This window comes from Bicyclus anynana, chromosome 3 (genome assembly GCF_947172395.1).
Source record: "Bicyclus anynana chromosome 3, ilBicAnyn1.1, whole genome shotgun sequence".
Lineage (NCBI taxonomy): Eukaryota > Metazoa > Arthropoda > Insecta > Lepidoptera > Nymphalidae > Bicyclus > Bicyclus anynana.
This window is the reverse complement of record NC_069085.1, coordinates 17,835,852-17,859,603: the sequence shown is the minus strand read 5'-3', so window position 1 is coordinate 17,859,603 and position 23,752 is coordinate 17,835,852. Positions and strand designations below refer to the sequence as shown.

General features: G+C 36.1%; 1 protein-coding gene across 9 annotated transcripts in view; it reads right to left on the bottom strand.

Moving 5' to 3' along the window:
• The window catches only part of LOC112047949 (SUN domain-containing ossification factor), an 83,399-nt gene that overhangs the window by 17,960 nt on the left and 41,687 nt on the right, over positions 1-23,752 (bottom strand). For 4 of the 9 annotated variants that reach the window (XM_052891310.1, XM_024085274.2, XM_024085275.2 and 1 more), the window contains exon 1: positions 10,068-10,302. The exons of 1 other annotated variant lie outside the window; for it this stretch is intronic. The gene's annotated coding sequence lies outside the window, so the exon portion shown is untranslated. Of the gene's footprint in view, positions 1-10,048; positions 10,303-23,752 lie in introns of those variants that run through there. 4 more of the 9 variants (XM_052891311.1, XM_052891312.1, XM_052891315.1 and 1 more) reach the window with 4 other exon arrangements.

Sequence of the window (23,752 nt, the reverse complement as noted above, 5' to 3'; positions counted from 1 at the left end):
TAAAATTAAAAAAATTAAAAAAAAAAATCAGTGTAAGGGACGATAATAACAAAAGATATTCTATCGTACGTTAAAAACAATATAAACATTCAAAAAAAAAAAAGGTAATTATTTAAGACCGACCATCATGAAACGTGGAACAGCTTAGTCTCGAAAAATATAACTACTACAATTCAAGGACTTTTCCATCTAAAATTATCAAGTTAAGCTTGTTTTGTTTGCATAAATACAGTATTATGACATTTTTATCTATCGCTGAGCTCCGCATTTTACCCGATGTAAAAATTAAATTAAATAAACAACAAGCTTGGCTCCGCAAATTTCCTCGTTGTAAAAGTAAAACTGAATAAATAAACAGCTTTAAATAACCTTTCTCAATCATTCATCTATCGACTGCAAAAAGTGGTTCCAGAGATTAACAAACTATTTAACTTTATTATATCAGTGTATCTTTTAAAGAAGTTAAGCTTGTGATAATGATAATGTGGGATGTAATCCTTGGATATACACATATGGAACCGATCTTAAAACACTTTTACTGGTGTTTACCAGGTACATTATTTAGGATTATACCATTAATGACGAGTAACTGAGTCATGAGTTAAGAAGTCTTAATTGTGAATTTGTGAGCACATTACACTGCACAATTTCACGACTCCTCATTGACAATCTATACTTAATATTATAGAAGTAAAGTTTGTGGTATTGTAGGGGATATCTGGATCGAATGAACTGATTTTGAAAATTCTTTTACCACTAGAAGCCACGTTATTTGTGAGTGTCGTAGGCTGTTCCCGCATTCTAACGAGAATGGAAACCATGCGTTTGAACCACAAGGCGTCGGCTAGTCTACTATAAATGAGTCAAATGTCAACATGAAGTCGACGAAGGTTCAATTTTCCTAAGATCAGTGTAATAGTAGCAAAGTTTTTGTGACATACAAAGACATGGTTGCCATTGTAAATACAGACTTTACTTACAGTTTAGAGTCATCTGTGTAGTGATGAGACAAAATAACGAGGCAATTGTAATTGAATATGTTTGTATTCGATCAGACTTGTCAGAAACGCAAACTCTGAGCTGTCGGACTTTACTCCTCAAGTTGCACACAGGATGACACAAGGGACATGTCCTTTAGACGCCCTACGAAGTATTTCTCTGTTTATAGGCGATATAATTCTATATACCATCAGTTCCGTCAATAAAAATATGAAAAAGCCCATCCCTAACAAACTACAATCAATATAATCATGAAGGATTCGAGAGAATATAGTGAAGAATAGGATAAGTTCACAAGTGTCACGCAGCTCCAAATTAGAAACCACCGCCTACTGCAACAAGTACCCGATAGGGGGCAGCCGTGGGCGAGATTTAATGAAGCCGGGCTGCGGAGACAGCCACATAATCTAATATTTACTGTCCATTGTCTCGCGCTGGTCGCGTCTGGTGTCGCAACCGACGCCCGCGGGTGGCGGGCTCTTTGACTCCGGTGTCTGCGATTAATCTGCGGCCTTTCCATTATGATCGCTTGATGTAATATCAATTGAATGTTTCACACCACTAGGAAGTGCGTCTATGGTAATTGACAATTGTATTGCTGATGGGTTTTCGTTGCTTACGGAGAAGTATGGGACGACATTGTCATTAATCAGTTCTGAGACATCATTTCAGCTGAATGTCGTTCAAGTCTGTTCAAGACTTCCAATCTCGATGTAATAAGAACATTATAGCTCTGATTATGACTAGTCCACAATATTACTTTGTTCTCATCTCTTAAGGGGATTTCTCACAGTACAGTAGGTATAAATCATCAAAATCAATCACTAATAAAAATTTGCGGCGAAGTGAAGTCATCACTAGATAGTGTGACAATTAGATTAGATGAAAAACGATTGATACGTATGATTACTTTTAAAAGTCCATTATTTATACGATTAATAATAATCATTAGGTAGATCTACTTATAAACATATGATACCTAGCCCACTAGTACAAAGAATCAATTAAAATTACCCCTGTTTATCAGTCCTGCAGTTTCATCGTAACCATCTGGATTCGCTTATCATCTCTTTGTATTTGTCCTACGTACCTCACTTCATCATCATCATCATATCAGCCGATGGACGTCCACTGCAGGACATAGGCCTTTTGTAGGGACTTCCAAACATCACGATACTGAGCCGCCTGCCTACCTCACTTATATTCTAGTAATACACGCCTATCTTTAGAAACTTAAATAATCTTGTCATTAATTTCATCTTTCGTTCTTTGCATTCTTTAATGTAACATTAAAACAAATTATGTATTGAAAGTTTTGTTCCTTTGTTTTTATGTAATGAATTTGATATAAATCTCACTTTCCTGCCGTAGAAGGCGTAAATGTCGATTGGAATTTCAATAGGGTCAGGTTAATCTCAGCTCGGCAGGAGCATAGTGTAAAGTGTCAGAGGTCTCGTCAGATCTGACTTTAGGCTTCTATTGTGCTGTCTAGAAATAATTGGTATCGATAGAGTATAGGGCGTAATTTTTATTGCATAACTTTAAATCACCTTTCAAATGTAAGCATGAACTAAGACTGCGTGATAGGTACAAGAAATGTAACAAGATCATTCTTCAGGAAAACTACTAAATTACGCAAAACGTTTATTAAACATTACCAAGATAAGAGCACTGTAAACCTTGAACGAATCGTATTATGTATTTTGTGAAATACTTGTAATTGTACAACTGTCAACTACATTAATTTGAGCTATTCAAATGATTGTTCTATTCAGAGCATTAGCTTTCTTTGCACAAGATAAATTTAATGAAGCAGTCTAAGATGTTAATATCGCGCTAATTTGGATGAGGTCTAATTTATTCAATCCATACACTTGACATCGTATCAGAAGGCTAGAACGCTCTGGCCGCGTTCCAAATCACACCGATTATGAACTTATACATTGACGAGAGCATCAAACTAAAGACCACACTAGAGATCACTAGAGACAAAACTGCGTCAACAACAAGATAGTAGTTTTCAAAATATTTTCTTATTCTTGCGGAATTCCTTACAACTAGTTCCAAATGTCCCCGTTTCGGGGCGCCAACGAAACGAACTGGTTCGCAGTTCACACACGTTGACCCAGATGATGTATGTGACTAATTTGCACGGATTTCGGTACACACACATTTTTTGTTTTGGAGTTAAATTTAAGAATCGATTTTAATACATACTTGTACGCGAATTGGATGAACGTTAAACAGTGTTTTTGAAACTTGGCATTATCTCATTTCGTTTAGATGTTTCTATGGCCATCTTATAATTCCATCATCAGATCAGTTTCACCGTACCATATAATAATTTCATTGTCAGAAAATTATGCTATTATACAGGTTTTCTAATGTCTTTTTAATGTATGTTGTACAGGCTATTCGATACGTTTTGGAGAATATGGCATTGCAATGTCTTTCTATTTGAACTTGAATTATTCCGTTAAAGTATTTTAAATTTACAGACAACAATGTAAATCTGATCTCGAGAGCTAAGTTTCGTTCGAGCCTGGAGTGCTGATTGCTTAGCGCTTTGAAACATGACCCTCTTTCACGCGACGCCCGCAAATATGGAATTCGCTATAAAGATCTCAAATCGACTAAATAGCATTTTGCGTTGCACTGACTAGGGGTGTGATCAAATGCTTTTAATGCTTATTCCTTTAGAAGAATGTGTTATTTAATCTCTTAGAAATTGTGGGTTTAGGAAATCATTTCCCTTTCTAGGCCTTTGAGCTACCATCACACTGCATCTTATGATTTTATGATCGATTCAGTAAAATAAGTAACTAATAAATTACCATTACTTTTGTGCTGATAGTAGGTATGTAGACAGACCTACAATTCCAATGGACCAAGTGCCTGTGATGGCCAGGGTTTCTTCACCTAATAAAAGCCGAATATTTGTTCATGCTATGTAGGCAACTATGAAGTTTTTCCGGACCGTGGTTGCTTTAGAAGATAGTTAGTAAATAGACAGATGAGATCCTTGAAACCTTTCAAGGGTCCACATATTCAATTGTCTAGTATAAACACACTCTTTTTTTGCTATTTCTTACGGAATATCATTAGAAATCATAGCCCCGTCGTCAGGTTCGGTTGGTTTTTCTTTGGTTTTCGGCTTTTCGAAAAATTGCTACGAAGCTACGTATGACTACGACTGGCAACTAGGGGCAGGATTTCTCTTAATTATGTCGAGAGAAATATTATATACACTTTATCATTATGATCATGATATCAGTCGATGGACGTCACTGCAGGACACTGTCTTTCGTCGGGACTTCCAAACATCACGATCATGAGCCACCTGCATCCAACGAATCCCTACGATTCGCTTGATGTGGCCTGTCTACCTGGTGGATGGTCGACCAACACTGCACTATCTCTTCGAACTATTTATACTAATTGGACAATTTAAGATTCTAGTGCTACTACTCCAAACCAAACGCCAAAAAAGTTGCTTTTCAGTTGTTAACAGTGCTTTTCTATGGCAGGAACAGAAGCTAACAAACTTACAGTTTTTATAACACGAGGAAGATCTGACCATCCATGTTCTGGTTCAACAATTAACATAACAGTAGAGCCAACAGTTACTATAACTTTAATTTCCAATGTTACTGTGTTGCATTTTGTATATCACTAGTTCTAGTAAAGTGCTAGTTCATTAGCATCCCTTGCACCGGCCGAGTTTAGCGTCTATAAATAGAAGCCTAGGCCCCAAATGGTCTTGTCGAGGCCTCCGAGGCACTCGAGCCGACCTAAATATTGACGCGGCCGTGGAATTTATGTTCTCGTTAAAATACTTTAAATGACAACACGGATACTTTACGGTGTATTGAAATTAGGGTGCTTACCCTACTGATATTGTAAATGTGAAAGTTTTATGCTGGACGTTTGCTACATAATCGAAATCTTTATAGATCCACGGTTTAGGGGTCAGACTCTACATCCGTCTATTGAATCATGAAATTTGTTTTAGCCAGTCAATCTATATATAAATAATAAAATTTATCACTGATTTTTAATATACAGTTTTCGCTAGTAGGAAAATACTCAGTGTAGGTATGTACTGTAAAAAATAATTACAAATAAATATTTCGATTTTGATGTTAATATAACGCTGGTTCAAAAAACACCATTCTGTGGTAGAAGAAACTTATTATGAAAGTGTAAAATCTCCCAACAAGGTTATAAAGGTAACACAAATAAACAGTATCGAATTCCATCAAATATACAATCAGGAAGCTACGTACTCGTATATCACGTTACATCAAAAATTCATTTCATGAAAGAAGTATTACACACGTGCGAGGGCAGAACTTTTATTACATTCATGCTATCATATAATATTCACGGTAAAACAATATAAATTACGAAAACATTGAATAGATTTTTGCAAATACACTATTATGTTACTAGTTTAATGTATTCCATACCAGTGCTTTCGGAATATCAATTAGACAACTATTATATTTTGTAAATTATGCACCGGAAAGCACAGTGTTGGTCTCCCCCCACTAGGTGGACTGGCGACATCAAGTCGCAGGGAGTCACTGAAAGCAGGAGGCTCAGGACAGTGGTATTTGGAAGTCATTACAAAAGGCCGATGTCCTGCAGTGGACGTCTGTCGGCTAATGTGATGTTGGTGTTTTGTATGTTGAAAATTCGAGGCAATGTTTTTGCTGCAGTCAACCTGTCTGCCTGAAGGTTAATATAGAGGAACATGAGGCTTTGGCATAGAGCAACCTGCAGCACATAGTATGAAACCAATGCACTGGTTTGAGGCCGTACAGACTTCTTTATTATTTTAGTCCAGTACGAACAAATTTTGGGCGGTACATCCAATGAAAATTGTGAAGTTTCACAAGACATAAAAAAATATAATGCGAGTATAACAAGTAATCAAGTTTACATTTATTTTTATACAGACACTATCAGTAATTTACACAGTAAGTTACAATCGTTTAAAATTGATTGATACGGTACCTGTAACGCACTTCAAAACATTACAGTGTTTATAAAACATGCTGCACGATGTTATGCTTATATGAGTCACAAGTTCAATTTTGACTATTCAACGGTGATTGTGTCGAGTAAGTTAAGTGATGTGTCGAGTTGTTTTAATGTTTTAGTTCGACGGAACATAAAGAAAGGCCCGACATCCCAATCGCCTCGCTAACTCACTGGTGGTAGCGCCGCGAATCAAGCGCCTGAAGCGAGCTGACGTGTTCGATGAGTAGTTGATGGCAGAGTTCTGGCTCTCCTGTCAGAAACCGTCACAGAACTCACCTGCTTATAGCCTAACGACTGATCGCAGATATCAAAAAAAAAAAACAAAAAGTTCGACGGAACAAGCATGTGAGTCACTTGCTGGCTTATTTTGTATCTCGATGTACTGGGAACATCAAGCAGCAGTGATTTGCCGTTTATGCGATCATTATTTCATTGAAATAATGTTACCACTTGCTACTACCACTTCTAAAGTCACTTGAAATAAGTCATTTCGTTAAAACAACCATCTTAGATGATCGTAAAAACATAAACCACATGACAATTGATGTAGTGGCTCGTCTTTTGAATCCTACACCGACATAGGTACTAGTAATAAAAAAATCCACCGCCTTGGTCTATCCTTCCCTTTTCTACCACAGAACAGCAAAACAGTGGAAACGGTGGCGACATCCTAATGTGGTAGATACTGAAGCAACGAGCACGTTAGTATCTATGAGTTAGAAACTCAGATTCGTACAACAAAAGTGTAAAATGCCTTTCCGTGTTATATGTTTCCTACCACCTTCACCTTTGAACAACTTCAAGGCAAAACTACATAAGCATTTTCTAGTCAAGCGCGCTTCAACTTAGACTTCATCACTACTTTCCATCAGGCATGTTTTGTAGTTAAGCGCCTATGTAAAAAAAACTGTGACTTTCGATAACTAGGGGGCCATCTTAAAAGGCATTAAGACACGTTTCATTTATTAGCCTATATTAAAACGATTAATGCAAATACTGTAGAAATCGCTGGCGATCAAAGTTGATCAAGGTCCGAAAGATTACCTACATTCCAAAACTCATACGAGTATCTGAGGGCAAAAGATTGTTGAAACCAAAAGTGAAAGAAATGTTACGTCGCAATCATTTAGCAGTTAAAGAGTAATAGGAAAGTTGTGTTCATAATAATTACAAAACTGGTAACAGATACTGGAAACTCAATGATAATCAAGGTGATGCCGCTTACCCGATCGCAGAAAGTAAGAGTTTTATGAGTATTAGACCTTAAACAGAAGCCCCGAGCGACTAATCTGATGTCTAACTCGAAAAATACGATACATTGAAGTGAAGCCAGACAGACTGTTTGATTGCAAATGAATTAACTCGCCTATAAATTATGGTCGTTCTAAAGCTGTAAATGTTCATAGTTGGTTACTCGTAAATTATTATTATCTGATATGTTTATTTATGAAGACCAATAACCATGGTAATGAATATATAATGTTAAATATTATATGTACTCGTATGTAACAATTTGCTAATTCTTGTGATGTCGCGTGGTCCGTGTGTTATTTTTGCATGTTATTTAATGATACACATTTTGGTTTATTAAAAAGTAATCAATTATAATGTAATGCAGAAGTGAAACATTCGTTCGAAGTATTTGAATTTAAGTTTTCCCGGAAAATGAATATAAATTTGTTACAAATTGTTCATGTACTTAAATTCAACAACTAATTCAAATTATAGAATTGTAATTTACTAAAACATTTGCTAATAAGAGAAGTCATGGTATAGGTAATTTACAAGTAATTAAAAAGTAATTTATACTTATTAGGGTATCACTTAAAACCAACAATAACTAATTAGCTGTTGATAATAATTAAAAAAATAATAACAACGTAAATATTTTTAAAATAGATTGATGATATTCAAAATTTTCATCATATCTTTTCAAACCAGAAAAACATCAGAATTGATAAACAATAGAGTACCATTGTCAAAAGTAAAAATATTCACGGCATGTTGATAAGTACTACGTTTTTAGGAGTACGTTGATAACATTGATAATAGTTTAATCTGTTTTGGAGTCATCAATCGACATCTGGTGATAATGAGTGACATCGTGAGTGGGTGGTCACGTATTCATTATGGAAATCTTGTTAATGTTGCATTAATGTATGTTTTAGATTTAACGAAATGTTACTTGAGCCAAATACACGTATAGAAGAGATGTTGCTGTTGGCTTGTGCCTCATTTTTAATATTTTTTACGATTGCAGTTGCATCAGACCGTCATCTCATTATGCCAAGTGATAATTGCACGCTAATTACCTAGTTATTAAGTAACTGATAATACTTAACATGATACTGTAATAAAAAAAAAAAACAGATGCGGGAAAGGCTTGATCTTGGACTAGATTTAGTCGTGGAATATTCTCTGGACCAGATAAATGAGAGAACATGTTGAGGTCAAATTATGTACTGAGAATAAATTAGATATTTTATAGGATTAAACGAAGCACAATGCATGATACAAATTAAACGGCCATTTTGGTCTTTCTAATACTTACAGAAGTTGACATACTAACATATATGAGCTATAAAAATTTAGATAAATAGTTCAGATTATATTTTCTATCAAGTAGTACACATTCGAGAAATATCCAATGCATGGACAATTGGACAAGAAAGGGTAAACTTATGATATAAGAATTAAAAACCAAATTGATCTCATTTTCAACGTCTGCCTTCAAATATTTATTTAGCTCGCCATTTCAAAATCAGGTTACCTCCGCCATGCTGACATGAGCATAATAATTGACCTGATTCTGAAATTGAAAACGTTCCTCATACATAATACATATGTCAACATCATTTCAAAAGTTTCAATTATATGCAAAATGTCACTTAGTTTATGGATAAATCGAAAAGAAGCACATAAAATACAGAATAAACAAAATATTGTTATTTATTGAAATGTTAAGCCAACATTTTTAAAAAGTACCTAAATTCTTCATTATCTATACAAAAGTCAAGACTGGTAAAAGAAATCCGCTTATGCAATACTGGATCGAAAACTAGTTAACCATAAAATATTAGACATAACAAACAATAATAACATATCCCGTTAGGAGTAGATTTACAGCCGAAATCAATATCAATCCTAGACTCAAAATTAATCAGACGAATATGTAGGTTTATCTACAGTACAATTTTTTCATGTATTGCTTTTTAATTACACAAATATCAATTTCTATCTAATTGCTAAACCAATCGGACACGTTTGTTTAATACAGTGTACTAATCGTGTTAGTTATAGTTATTAGGATTGTAATCAGAGTACGTGGTTCACTTTTTTACGCAACACAACCTACAGAAGGCCATGTATCTAGCCTTGACGAATATAACAAAAAATACTAACGGAAATACATACATGCTGCACAATACAAATATCAATACTACTGTTTATTAGCATTACTCGTAATAAAGATTTGGATATGTTATTGAGTTGTATTTTACAACCAACATGTTTACTAATTGGGCGAGTAAAAATAAATAAGGCAGTTTGATTCGTGTTAAACGTGATAAATAAACGAAACTAAATAAGCTCATGAAGTCAAAATTGTAATTACTGTCTTAAATGAAAATAAAACTTAGTTCTACGAGTATATTGTTGTTGCATAAAAACGCATGTCTAATGTCGACAATATTGATTTGAAATAATTCAATTTTGCTAGTATAAATACATTTACCGATTCTGCCAAGGATAACCTTCGCCTTTACTCTTATTTATTCCTCAGTTTCGCAAGCATCTTGTTTTTTTCAAAAACAGTATTGCGTATCAATCAACCAAAATATCGGTAGGTATTATAATTTGCAACACTATCAGAAGAATGTGTGAAACATCTAGAATTAGAGGATTATAGTATTTTGTTACTTATCGATTAATTTATCTAAATCGAATGCTTGATGTAATTCGCTTGAATACGCACAGTACATGCCAATAATGGACACGGGAATACCATATTTGTCGTGGGTTACCATAGTAAAATGATGGATGCGACTGCAATAGATAACTAGGGTTAACCAGAAATTCCCATCAACCCAACCAAATCACGTCTAAACACACACTTTGTTTTGAAAACTGCGAATATCACGGGTTTAGAAATTTTACCGTTTCCGCGAGGTGTACGTAAAGAAAGCACGATCGGTTCGAACGTATTTTTGAACGGAGCAAAACACACGTCCGTTCGATACGCGGTCACGCGTTCTACTGAATTATTGGCAGTGCAACCGCGGCATTACCGTCGTGATTTAGGGCTGGTGCGATTCGAGCATAGAATCGAGTTGCAGTTTCTGCTTTCGGGGGATAAAGCTTTGCAAACAACAAATTGCTGATACCTACTACAGAAAGTGCTCTCTAAAGTATTAGGTCCTTACATATGAAATTGGCGTTTTGTAAGGGACGAACTTAAATATAACATATCTATATAAACTATGTATAAATGAATTGCTGTTCGTTAGTCTCGCTAAAACTCGAGAACGGCTACGGAGGGTAGGGTAGTGGTAGAGTAAGTAAGTAAGACATAAGTCAAAGTGAAGCTACCGGGTCCGCTAGTGTTTAATAATAAAAAAAAATCGGGAATCAATAAAATCTATGAAGGCGCTTTGGACTGCCTCATCGGAGTTGAATGTTTTCCCTTGCATGAAGTTGCAAACTGTGTACACCGAGTGAGAAATTTAAAAGGTGCTGCGTGAAAAACCAATGCTTGTTTAGTTTTACATTAATTTATTGATCAAATGAACATTATATTAAACGGTGCTTAATGTGTAATGTGAGCCTGCTAAATAGAGTTAATTTATTAATTTATATCAGAACTAGCTGTCGCCGCGCGATTTCACCCGCGTGGTTCCCGTTCCCGTAGGAATATGGGGATAATATATAGCCTATATATATAGCCTTCCTCGATAAATGGGCTATCTAACACTGAAAGAATTTTTTAATTCGGTAATTTAAGTAGTTCCTGAGATTAGCGCGTTCAATCAAACAAACAAACTTTTCAGCTTTATAATATTAGTATAGATAATTTCAAAACATTTTTACAAAAATGGCTTTTTGTCTCCGCGGCACACCTATGTTCACGGTACATCAGTGTGTAAGGCATTACGGAACGTACTTGTTTTCAGGCAGGTTGAACCATGGAAAATTGATTTATTTTTGCCATTTTCTACAAAATTCCAACGAATTCCAGCGACAACACCACCCAAAACCGAAAAAGCATCCACAGAAAATGTTTATTCTACAATGCTAACATTTTAAGCCTACAAAAATACACATAAGGACTGCTAACGGAAAATGGATTTGATTTGAAATATATTCTAAACTCTAGGTTTATATCTATCTCATAAATCTTAAATCTCTCAATAAATTTTTAATGCTCTTTTTCAAGCTTTTCACCGGAACAAACTGCATTCGGATGACTGCAAAGTAGTTACATTGTTAAGAGTATTGTAATTAATATTTTAGAAAGTTGTTACTCACCGTCCAGTCTTTATTGGTTTTATATTCTACTATAAAATGGACATAAGGTCCGTAATAAACAAGTGATTGTTTTCGCACCCAAATAAATTCATTATGGATGAAGTATCTCCTTGCATAATATAGAAAACTACAACAGGGCTGTGTATCTAGATAACATTGCATTTATTGGAGAAACATTGTTTATCAATAACTCTAGTTTTTTTTTTTTATTCTTTACAAGTTAGCTCTTGATTACAATCTCACCTGAAGGTAAGTGATGATGCAATCTAAGATGGAAGCGGGCTAACTTGTTAGGAGGAGGATGAAAATCCACACCCCTATCGGTTTCTACACGACATCGTACCGGAACGCTAAATCGCTTGGCGGTACGTCTTTATCGGTAGGGTGGTACCTAGCCACGGCCGAAGCCTCCCACCAGCCAGACCTGGACCAATTAAGAAAATCTCAATCGGCCCAGCCGGGGATCGAACCCAGGACCTCCGTCTAGTAAATCCACCGCGCATACCACTGCGCCACGGAGGTCGTCAAAATATTATCTATGATATTATTGTGTTATCTTTGAAGATCACTATTAATAAAGCATTATCAATAGGACGCTGATCGACATATTTATGAAAGAAAAGAAATCCCAAGGCATGTGGCCAGGCTCAAAGTCTTCTGATTATCTTGTTTAGTTTAGAAGATCCTATGGCAGCTAAAGCTTTCCGTGTGTTGACCGCCAAATTTTGTTTCGAGGATTGCACACGATGATTATAATAGCCTCTTTTGGGATCTATCATCGAACCAATCCCGTGGTTGCTGAAAATTTTGTATATTTTCGAGAATGTATGGTATGTTTTTATGGTAACTTTAAATTATTTTATTTTATATAGAAATAAAATAAAATAATTTAAAGTTTCAGCACAAAGGGTTAATTAAACAACAAATTATTTTGAATTAAACAAATTTGTTGTTTAACTATGTGGATCTAAGTATGTGGATTATACCATAAATAAGAAGTCTGATTCGAAGAACGTTTATGAATGATTAGGTATTATTAGAAATGATTAGGTTTCTGACATCCAATCATTAGTTTAACACGAATAAATCTCCTGTAGGTCTTTCACCTTTTAGGACTTTATAGACCACTTTGTATATAAAATAAAGATTTTAGTAAAATGTTATTAATTAATTAAAATTCATTTTTGTATTAAAAAATGTTCAATTATATAGGAATTGCAACAGACTTGACCATTTCCCCAAAACCGATTTCGATTTTACTACTAGCGGATGCATTATCGATGTAAAACAAACCTGAATAGCAACTGGTCCAACAGTTAACTCTAAAAATAGCCGAGCACTTTGAGTCAGACTACCACCAACCCTGATGGAGAGCGAAATTACTCGTAGTTTCCTATCCCACAACGAACGAGTAATATTGAACCTTTTGCCGCCGCAGTTAAAGTTGAACTCGTCGTGGTCGGGTCAAGGTTTTCATTAATAACAGATAGAAATCACTAAGCTGCAATCGGAAGCGGTGGTGCTTTGGAATTGTTGTTTTGAATTATATTTTCAAGCTTTATAAGTGCAACAACTACCTCGATGGATCGGTGGTTGACGGATGGCTCCCGATCGTAAGGTCCTGGGTCAAAATTCCACTAATGTTAAGTATAAAGGTGAAATTTTGTGTGTAAGTTTGTTACTCTTTCACGCCGCAACTACTGAACCGATTTATCTGGACTTTGGAATGAAGACAGATAAACTTTGCATTCAAACAAGGGCTTTGATCCCGAAAAAAACCAAAAGCTTTAAATTAAATTTCTCAGATACAAACCTAGGACCTAATAATATGATTACGGCCGGAATAGATAATTTAAGTATGTCACGAAAAAGCCTCCCGAGTCAGGCTGGGAATCGAACCTAGTAATGCCTAATGCCACAACTGCGCCAGGCGGACAAAACAATAAGTTGCAATGTTTTCCAAGTCCGTTTGCAAAAATGACATGAAGTTCAATCGTATTGTAAGGTTGAACTTCTTGCTTTGACATATTAAGGTCAAGTTCAATGACCTTCTTCACGATTATATCAATGAATTCATAAATATTGAATCTATTATAGCTAACCACGTATACACACTACAAAAGGAGAAGAAGAAGAAAAGCAATAAGAAATATTCTGCAAGTAATTTAAATTCTACTTGGAAATTATCATCGAAATTTAATAAATAACTTATTCATAACAAAATCAATAATATACTCGTTAAATTCACGCAATTGTAAAGAAAAGCGAAAACGTAAAATCGTACGATTTATTAGCACAAACACAAGCACCTCATTAACGGGCACGTATTTGAATACAATTATTGAAATGAAATGAAATCGCTGCCGAGTGCCACATCAAGTGATTATTATTAAAATTAATTAACTACGTTGAACCTTACCTATTTTACCATACGAGTTTCGATATTGTGTTAAATGTTGTTGCTTCGCAAATATTTGTACACTAGACTTCGACTTCGACCGCCCTTAGTCCTCCCTAATCCGAGCCTTTTGCAAAATCTGTTCTTAGAGGAAGTGAACTAACTGTTTACACTACTTTAGATTTCGTGATGAGTGACCTTTCGCATTTATATATTAAGATAAATAAATCTTTATCTCAGGCATGGACTCGTTTTGCGCTTTCTGCAGAAGAGAGGAAAAAGAGTGAGAGCTAAAGAGAATATTAGGAATGCCAGCACGGAGTAAAGGGGAGTAAAGGATTTTGAAGGGGATCCTTAATTACTGAAGTTTAACCAAACTCCTTGGTCACTAACTCTGACCCTCAAAAAGGTTATGCTTGGAGTTTCTTTGCTTAATCGAATTAGAAATTAGGAGATCCCCAGAAGAACCAAACTTACTGACATAGCTCAACAAGTCGTAAAGCTAAAGTGACAATGGCGACCCCCAATAGATGGACTGAGGAGCGGGTTGCAGGAAGCCACTAGAAGCTGGCGGCTCGAGAACGTTTGTTTGGAAGTCAAGAGGCTGTCCAGCTGTGGTTATTGATGAAGACGATGATGACGTATCATAATTGACTGCCGTATTTGCCTAAGGAGCATAGGATGACTTTCAGCTCTTATAAAATAAGGTATGGCCATAATGAGGTCTAGATATCTCTAACATTATATATGTGAACAGAACCTTAAACTTCATAGATCAATCACAGATCAATGGATCTACGTCTATAATCTATGGCTAACCAGCCTCCCGATGCAGCGATAGTCAAATCACATGAACAATATAGCGTAGATGGTAACAGACTGTTTTCCCCTCAGCCATGTAGAGGACGGATCAAATGCCACGTCATTTGAATAATCGACTACATTAACATGTATTGGCTTATGAAGTCAGTCGGCCATTGATCCGTCACGGCACATCGGCTAGGAATCTACATAATATTCGATACCTACGATCGATGTTAGCGACTTTGTCCGAGTGGAATTCCGTTCTTACCTAACTGCTAAAGAAGAGGAATGGATGGATGTTTGTTTAATTTTTTGGAAACTCACATTTTCGACAGCCTCCGTGTCTCAGTGGTATGCGCGGTGGCACATAAAATAAAGGTTACCAGCTTTTATATTGCAACTGTGGGGTCGCTAGATATAAACAGTTAATTAATGTTATACAAATACCCTCATCAGTTACTTAGTCGTCTAATATGTCAAATGAAAGCTTGTTTTTAATTTTACTGTATTAAAATTTTGCTTTTGATCTAGTCCATGGTTTCCTAGATTTTGTATGAAAAATGTGTTTAGCCGCAATTTAAGTAACCTATTTGCAATATCTCAATGTGTATTTTTTTATCATTTATTTCTTATCCTAAATCTGTACTAATATTATAAAGATGAAGAGTTTGTTTGTTTTGTTTGATTGATTGAACGCGCCAATCTCAGGAACTACTGGTCCGATTTGAAAAATTCTTTCAGTGTTAGATAGCCCATTTATCGACGAAGGCTATATATTATCCCGCGTGATTCCCGTATTCCTACGGAAACGCAAGTGAAACCGCGCAGCGTTAGCTAGTCCCAAATAAATAACAGATGAGGGTATATATTCTCTATGCCGGATCATAGATAGGCCCAGGGCCTAGAGAGCCCTACGCCCTAGAGGGCGCCTAAATGGTAAAAAACGTTGGCCACTTTAGAGTATGGTCCAGATCTTCACATTCCATACCCCCTTTACACTCACAATTGGTGTAGGAGCAAACAGGAGCGGCGCCATAATTGGATCTCGCTCCATCCTAAAATTTACTTCGGGCCGGCGCTGGATAGACCAGTTGTAGAAGTTACATAATTCGAACCCTGGACCTCATTTTGTATCCAACCACAAGACCAATGAGTTTAACATATTAGGTATAGAAATTACCTGTACACACAAGCAGTAAACTCGTCACCAGTTGTTTACGTCAAACACCATAAACCATTGTTCTAGTAACTAATACAGCAAAACAAATACAATTCGAAAGCCGCGCAACGTTTCGCGTGTACACGCTACCCGGCTGTTTATACAGCGTGCTCCGCCCACGGAAAAGCTGCGGAACCATTGAACTGCTAAAAATTACGCCCTGTATAGTCCACATTAACACAGCGTGACGTGATCGTTCACGTGCCCACGTAATACGTAGCCTGGTTCACTTAGGGCTGCAAGTTATGCAAAAACAATGGCTTAAATATTTCACTGCGCTGCCCAAAACACTGATAAGGTTACCCACAAAACAGTCTGCTAGAAGGGTGACCTTATGAAAACGCACTGGTTTGTAAAACTCATGTATTCAAAAATTTATTAAGTATTAGTAGATATGTTTTGCAGAAAATTGGCTATTTGTCTTAATTTCATTTAGTCGCATAGTAAACAAGGAAAGTTATTTAAATAAATAATACTTAAACATTGTATACAATATCGAGTTGTGTGTTCTGGAAGTGTAAAAACTATATATACATAAATATATAATGGAATTAAACACAAAAATGTGCTAAATTCGGATCACTTTTTGCGGTGATTTATATATTTTTGTAGGCACTTAACATATTATACGGGCCTACAAAATCAGTAGTGTAAAATATATTTGTTGCAGGCGTATTTGTATGTAATACTAAAGGACGGTCAGCAAAAACAGAAACTTATTTATAAAACTAATGAGTGAGTGGTTCTTAATTTCGGTAAACGGGTTTCGATTTATACCACTAAATATTTTAACAATGCCTTTCTGTTTTTTCGACGTTACTTAACTTCACACACAAAAACACGATCATCCACTTACTAATATTATAAATGCGAAAGTCTGTCTGTCTGTCTATTACCTGTACCTAAACGGCTGAACCGATCAACATGATTTTTGGTATAATGGTAAATGGGACTTACTTTTTGACCCTAAAATAAAAATGGAAAAGGGTGATATAGGGGTTGAAAGTTTGTATGGAAAGTCCTTCATTTTTAAGGTTACAGTTTTAAAAATTAGTTCATAAATCATGAAAAAAATACGAAATATAATGTTATTCAAGAATCTTTAAAATTTGAATGTTTGATTTTCACGCAGACAAAGTCGCGGGCGTCTGCTAGTTCGTAATATAAATACAAATACAAATACAATCCTTTATTTACAAATACAATACTCGTATACAAGTATAGTAAAGCGTACGACGACGCACTTCCGACACCCGGTAACCCTGCGGTTACGCAACCCACCGGTCCAGCTGGACAGAGGAGTGGTCGGCGGTTCGATTCCGGGCGGCCCGTGCCGACTGTACTTAATGATAAATCATTTGTATACCTTGCTGTGACTTTCATGGCTATAACATCGGCTAACAATCATACAGTGGGGAATCGATTAACGTAAACTCTATTAACCAGATTTTTGTATTATCTATATTTTTATTTATATTTTATTTTTATAATTTATAAAAAAAGCCTCTTTTCAGAAAAACGAATTTGTGTGTGAAACTGAAGCAGTGTTAGCAAAACAGAAACATTTTAAGAATTATCATCTATGACGCAGTAAACGGCGTTTTTGATAAACGGGTTTCTATGCTAATTGTGTCTATAACTTAATGACGGGTTTCGGCTGTGCTGCAACCCCTTTATTTAAACTCTTTTTGCACAACACAAAGGAAAAGAACAGACAATAATGAAAATAAGAAGTGGGATACAAAGAGACGGCCTTTTTCGCTTCTTAGCGATCTCTTCGTTTTATAACTATGAGTACATTCAAACCTCAAACCGACAACACGCAATAAGGTAATATAAGAATATGCAATAAAGTAAATTCTAATTCATAAAATGTCAATTGAACTACTTTAAATATAGCTACGCGTATGTAACACTAAATAAAGGAAATCATAAAGTAATTGACTCTAAAATGTCAATTTCCGATATACTAACCAAATTCATTTTAATAACTTAATTTCAATTTGGCCCACTTCACATATTTATGTAATGACGATTCTATGATGATAGGTTTGTTACTTAATGTATTAGGTATGTTGTCTATTCATAAGTTATGTGGTAAGCATGGTATTATTTTCTACTAGCGGACGCCCGCGACTTCGTCCGCGTGGAATTCAGTTTTTCACAAATCCCGCGGAAACCATGGATTTTTCCGGGATGAAAAGTAGCCTGTGTGTTAATCCAGAGTAAAATCTATTTCCATTCCAAATTTCAGCCCAATCGCTTCAGTAGCCGCAGCGTAAAAGAGGAACAAACATACTTACACACAAACTTTCGCCTTTATAATATTAGTGTGATAGTGTGATGAAGAAGAAACGACCAATAATACGCTTTCCGGCTTTCCACGATAGTATTAATATGTTCTCGTGTTTATACCTCTTTTTCGACCAACAATTGAAACTTGGTTATTTTTTTTTATCTAATGTTTGCGGAAACCACTGAGTAAAACAATATTGACTACTCACTCAGGATTGTCAATATTTTGACGTGACAACGTCGTATAACTCGATGGAGCCGGCTGCACATTCGAAAAAAGATGACGTCACGCGACGTTCCCTCGCTCTAGGGTTGCCAACTTTTTTTACAAGAAACAAAGTATATTCTGGTCCATGAAGATTATTAAACAGTATTATAGAAAAACAAAAATTTTCATTTGAAAAATGCAACCATTCCATCAATATTTTCTTATGACGTTGTCACGTTTAACTATCGTCAGTAAACCGACTACAGACAACCGATTTTTAAAATCAATCGATCAAGTCTCAACTAAAAGGAGAGTGTATATGGGGCCTATATTCATTACGGTGAAGGGCTAAGCGATGAGTTTACAACTATATGTATATGTAACTGTCATTTAATGAGGGCCTTGGCAGCACGAATGCTACAATGGCTAATTACGTGCAGTGGCATACAATCCTTTTTTACGACCATGACAAAATAAAAAAAATAATTAAGTATTAAAGCTTGGTAAATAAATATAATTGACGTTGTACTTTGTTTCGGCGTGGCCTCCTTGATTTTGTCTCTTATAAGCCTGAATTTATGTAGCCAATGTTAGGAAACTATTTAAAAAAATAATTGTAGCATGGTTTAGCCGTGTGATAATGAACATTACCAAAACGACCTGTAGAAAAGAATTGATTTGTGATATAGTTTGAGGTATTACATTGAGCATAATTATTACGAAATGGGAGCAGAAATAATAATATATTTGTTATACTTAGAGCAGTGTTGGCATCCGTATCAAATTTACAACATCCTGAGTCCTAGTACGGAGTTCCATAAATGACTCGGCGACTTCCGACCGCTATGAGGACTTTCAACCTATGGCGACTATTTAAGGACCACGTTCCTTGAACCCTTTTTTTTAAATACCGCATTGAATTACTGAAAATACAAAAACTTTTGTACGGTGGCGTTATATTCATTTAACAATAAAATTCTTTGTAAAGTAAAATTGATTTCAATGTAGGTATGTTAAAGGTCATTAGTTCGTGCTAATGCTAGCCCCTCACCATCCGATAAGGCCATGCCTGCAGCGCTAATGGCTTGACGTCTGATAAAGATGATCGTGTGTTGGTCGCGATCGACATGATATCATGCACATCGCGATCAACACACAATCAGTTTTATCGGCTGTCAACAATGATATTTTAAACTAGAGATTGGGCACTAGCGCATCAAAACTGAGGCAGACAAATGTGCACAATTGTCTTAAATTCATTTAATCGCTTATGAAACAATGAAAGTTTTTTAAACACTTAATACCTAAATATTGTCTACAATGTCAAATAGTATGTTTAGGAAGCGAAAAACTATACAAACATAAATACAGCCTGTTTTCTTACATTATATGTAAGAAAACAGGCTGTTTTCTTACATTATATGTAAGAAAACAGGCTCAGTGCTAAATTTAGATCACTTTTAGCGGTGATTTTGTAGGCACGTAACATATCTATTAATTAATCATTGGCTAGTATTTATTAATTATTGGATGTCAAGCCCTTAGCGATGCAGGCATGTGAGCTTACTTGATCGTCAGTGGCTGAATTTAAAGAAACATGACAAAGCTGAACCTACATAACGAAATACATAAAATGTTGGCAACAAATCGTACAATCACACTAAACATCATAAAGGCGAAAGTGTGTGTACTTGTACTGTGTATGTTTGTCCTTCACACAGCTTAGTAAACTGATTTGGCTGACATTAGGAATGGAGATAAATTATACTAAACGTGAATTACTTGTGTTTATTGGAGGTTAATTATTGTTGGTTGGTTTTTTGTGAAAATTTTTAATTTCTCGCGTACAAAACCGCAGACAACAGCTAATAATCTAAACTAATGTTATAAAGGAGGTATGATTTGATTTTTTGTTCATTTGTTACGATTTAACACAAAAACTACTCGACCGATTTATTGTCGTAATCTCCATGCTAGTAATCGTAATAAATAACGAAACACAAAGAGCCTCTTGGCTGTTATGTCGTGCTTTTATTTCAAGATCGCGTTGTCTTCAGTCTTAATCATCCTGAATTTTCCTACTGCGATGTACAGTATATGACTCATCTGAATCTGGAGAACATATCCTATATACCTATCTGTAGAAGCAACAATATACAACAAAGAAAACTTAAAAATAGGTCACTGGAACGTATTTGAGTCACGTTCAACATTATTTATGCTAGAATCCGCGGACGTCCGTGGCTTCATCAAATAAATACTATTTTTTAAATACTAGATAATCCTTTTATTTAAGTAATTGTGGATGTGTTGCCCAAATCCTTCGTTGATAGTGAAATTAAAAGTGCTTCAAATAACTTGCTATTTAAAAAAAATACAGTGATACCATAATTCATCATTAGCAACCTATTTTCGGCTTACTGTTGAGCACGAGTCTCCTCTAAGAATGAGAGGGGCAAAGACAATAGTCCACCACGCTGGCCCAATGCGGATTGGCACACTTCACATACGTAGATAATTAAGAAAATTCTCAGGTATGCAGGTTTCCTCACGATATTTTTCCTTCACCGTTTGAGACACGTGATATTTAATTAACTGAAAAGTTACAGGTGCATGCCCTGGACTAGATACGAACCTACGCCCTCCGAATCGAAGAGGTCGCCAACGCCGTCGAACGCCATCCGATGACATTAGTCTTGTAATGAACCCAAAAATGTTGTAAGAATTTCCGTTTACTTGTCGCTAAGCCAACAAGCCGAGAGCAACAACCTTTGCCGGCGGCGTATAAATAAAATCTAATACGTAATAAAAAATCTGTGTCATTTTAGCGACCTGACTGCGTCCAAAACTCTTGAATTTCACGAAGGTTAATCTAAGTACTTGTACGAAGTTTCAAAATGGATTTAAGATCAGGTCTACCAACTTTGAAAATTGGTACCCCTATAAGGCTTGAATTTTTTTTATAAAAGTCCAACATTTTTAACCGACTTCAAAAAAAGAGGAGGTTCTCAATAACGAACGCGTAGGTTTTTTTTTGTATTAATAAGGACTTTGCTCCTAGATGGGTTATGACTGTCATTAGGTCTGATAAAGACAAGGGACAGTTAATGGAATTCCATTAACTGTCCCTTGTCTTCCTCCTCAACTCCTTCCTCAACCTCGACGGTTTATTTGAAGTAATATTCACAGTAAATGGTACATTGACGATAAAATGTAAAATTTGACGGTGACGAAAGATTACAAACAGGATTAGGAATGGTTTATGATATGTTTGCTTTTTATGCAAAAAAATATATATTATAATAGATATAACAAATATTCTTTAAAAAAAATAGTTGGCTATCCATATAGTCAACATTTTTTTTTATTTCTATTCAATACCAGTTGCGTGATGCAAAAGTTCTTCAAATCTCCCAGACGATTACATTAAGATCCTGTATTAGAGATATTTTCCAATTCGTACGTAGTTATAGGTAAGCAATGCCTACCCTGATTAAAACACTTCTGCACGCCACCGTTTAATACGTTTGTGCAGAATAAACGAGCGGCGCCTAGCTAAATTAAAGCCAGTCTATTTCGAAGCCACAGTTCGTCGATCCACTGGCACAGTGACACCATCGGTTTGATGACTCCTGAACTAACTGTTGGCATTTAGTTACATAACGACTCTTGTTCTGGCCACTGGCAAATGTCAACGCAAATAACATACTGATATTCGTTCGTTATCAACCCATAGTCGGCTCACTGCAGAGATCGAGTCACCTCTCAGAATGAGAGGGGTTAGGCCAATAGACCAGTCCACCACGCATCAAGAAAATTCTCTGGTATACAGGTTTCCTCACGATGTTTTCCTTGACCGTTTGAAACACGTGATATATAATTTCTTAAAATGCACGCAACTTGAAAAGTTGGAGGACCGGATTCGAACCCACACCCTATGGAATCGGAGGCAGAGGTCGTATCCACTGGGCTATCACGGGCCACGGCTATCACTGGGCTAACATACTGATAACGATGTACAAATGACTAGCAGACGCCCGCGCCTTCTTCTGAACCAAGGATTTTTCCAGGATATAAAGTAGCTTGTTTTTAACTAGGCAACCTATTTCCTGTGTCAATGTGAATATTTTTATCTCATCATTTTCATCATTATCAACCCATATCGGCTCACTGCTGAGCTCGAGTCTCCTCTCAGAATGAAAGGGCTTAGGCCTTAGTCCACCACGCTGGCCCAATGCGGATTGGCAGACATCACACACGCAGAGAATTAAGAAAATTCTCTGGTATGCATGTTTTTTCACGATATTTTTCTTTACCGTTTGAGACACGTGATATATAATTTCTTAAAATGCACACAACTGAAAAGTTGGAGGTGCATCCCCCAGACCGGATTCGAACCCACACCCTACGGAATCGGAGGCAGAGGTCATATCCACTGGGCTATCACGGCCATCACTGGGCTAACATACTGATAACGATGTACAAATGACTAGCAGACGCCCGAGCCTTCTTCTGAACCAAAGATTTTTCCAGGATAAAAAGTAGCTTGTTTTTAACTAGGCAACCTATTTGCTATGTGTCAATGTGAATATTTTTATCTATCATTAATTTATTATCTAAACTTAACTATACTAATACTGAACTGATTTGAAAAATTCTTTCACTGTTGGGAAGCTACACTATCCCCGCGTGCTGTAGGCTATATTTTATCTCCGTATTCCTATGGGAACGGGAACTACGCGGGTGAAATCACTAATAAATATCAGATGAGGGTCTTGGATCAATAGTAAGCACCTACGGTACGGAATTAAGGATTTTGGATCGTGGTCTCAACTATATTTTTTTAATGACTAATGCCTAACTATCACACATTTAACTATATTTCTGGCTGTCTATTCGCGGTAGACTCAAAAACTACTGAACTGATTTTCAATCGGTTTAAACAGGTAGTCATTTTTTTTTTACAAGTTAGCTCTTGACTACAATCTCAACTGATGGTAAGTGATGATGTAATCTAAGATGGAAACGGACTAACTTGTTAGGAGGAGGATGAAAATCCACAGCCCTTTCGGTTTCTACACGGCATCGTACCGGAACGCTAAATCGCTTGGCGGTACGTCTTTGTCGGTAGGGTGGTAACTAGCCACGGCCAAAGCCTCCCACCAGCCAAACGTTGAAGTTTTCATCGAAAACGCTGCCTATAATCCCTTTGAGATATTTAACAAAACTTTTAGAACATCGTAAACGTCAACCCAGTTAT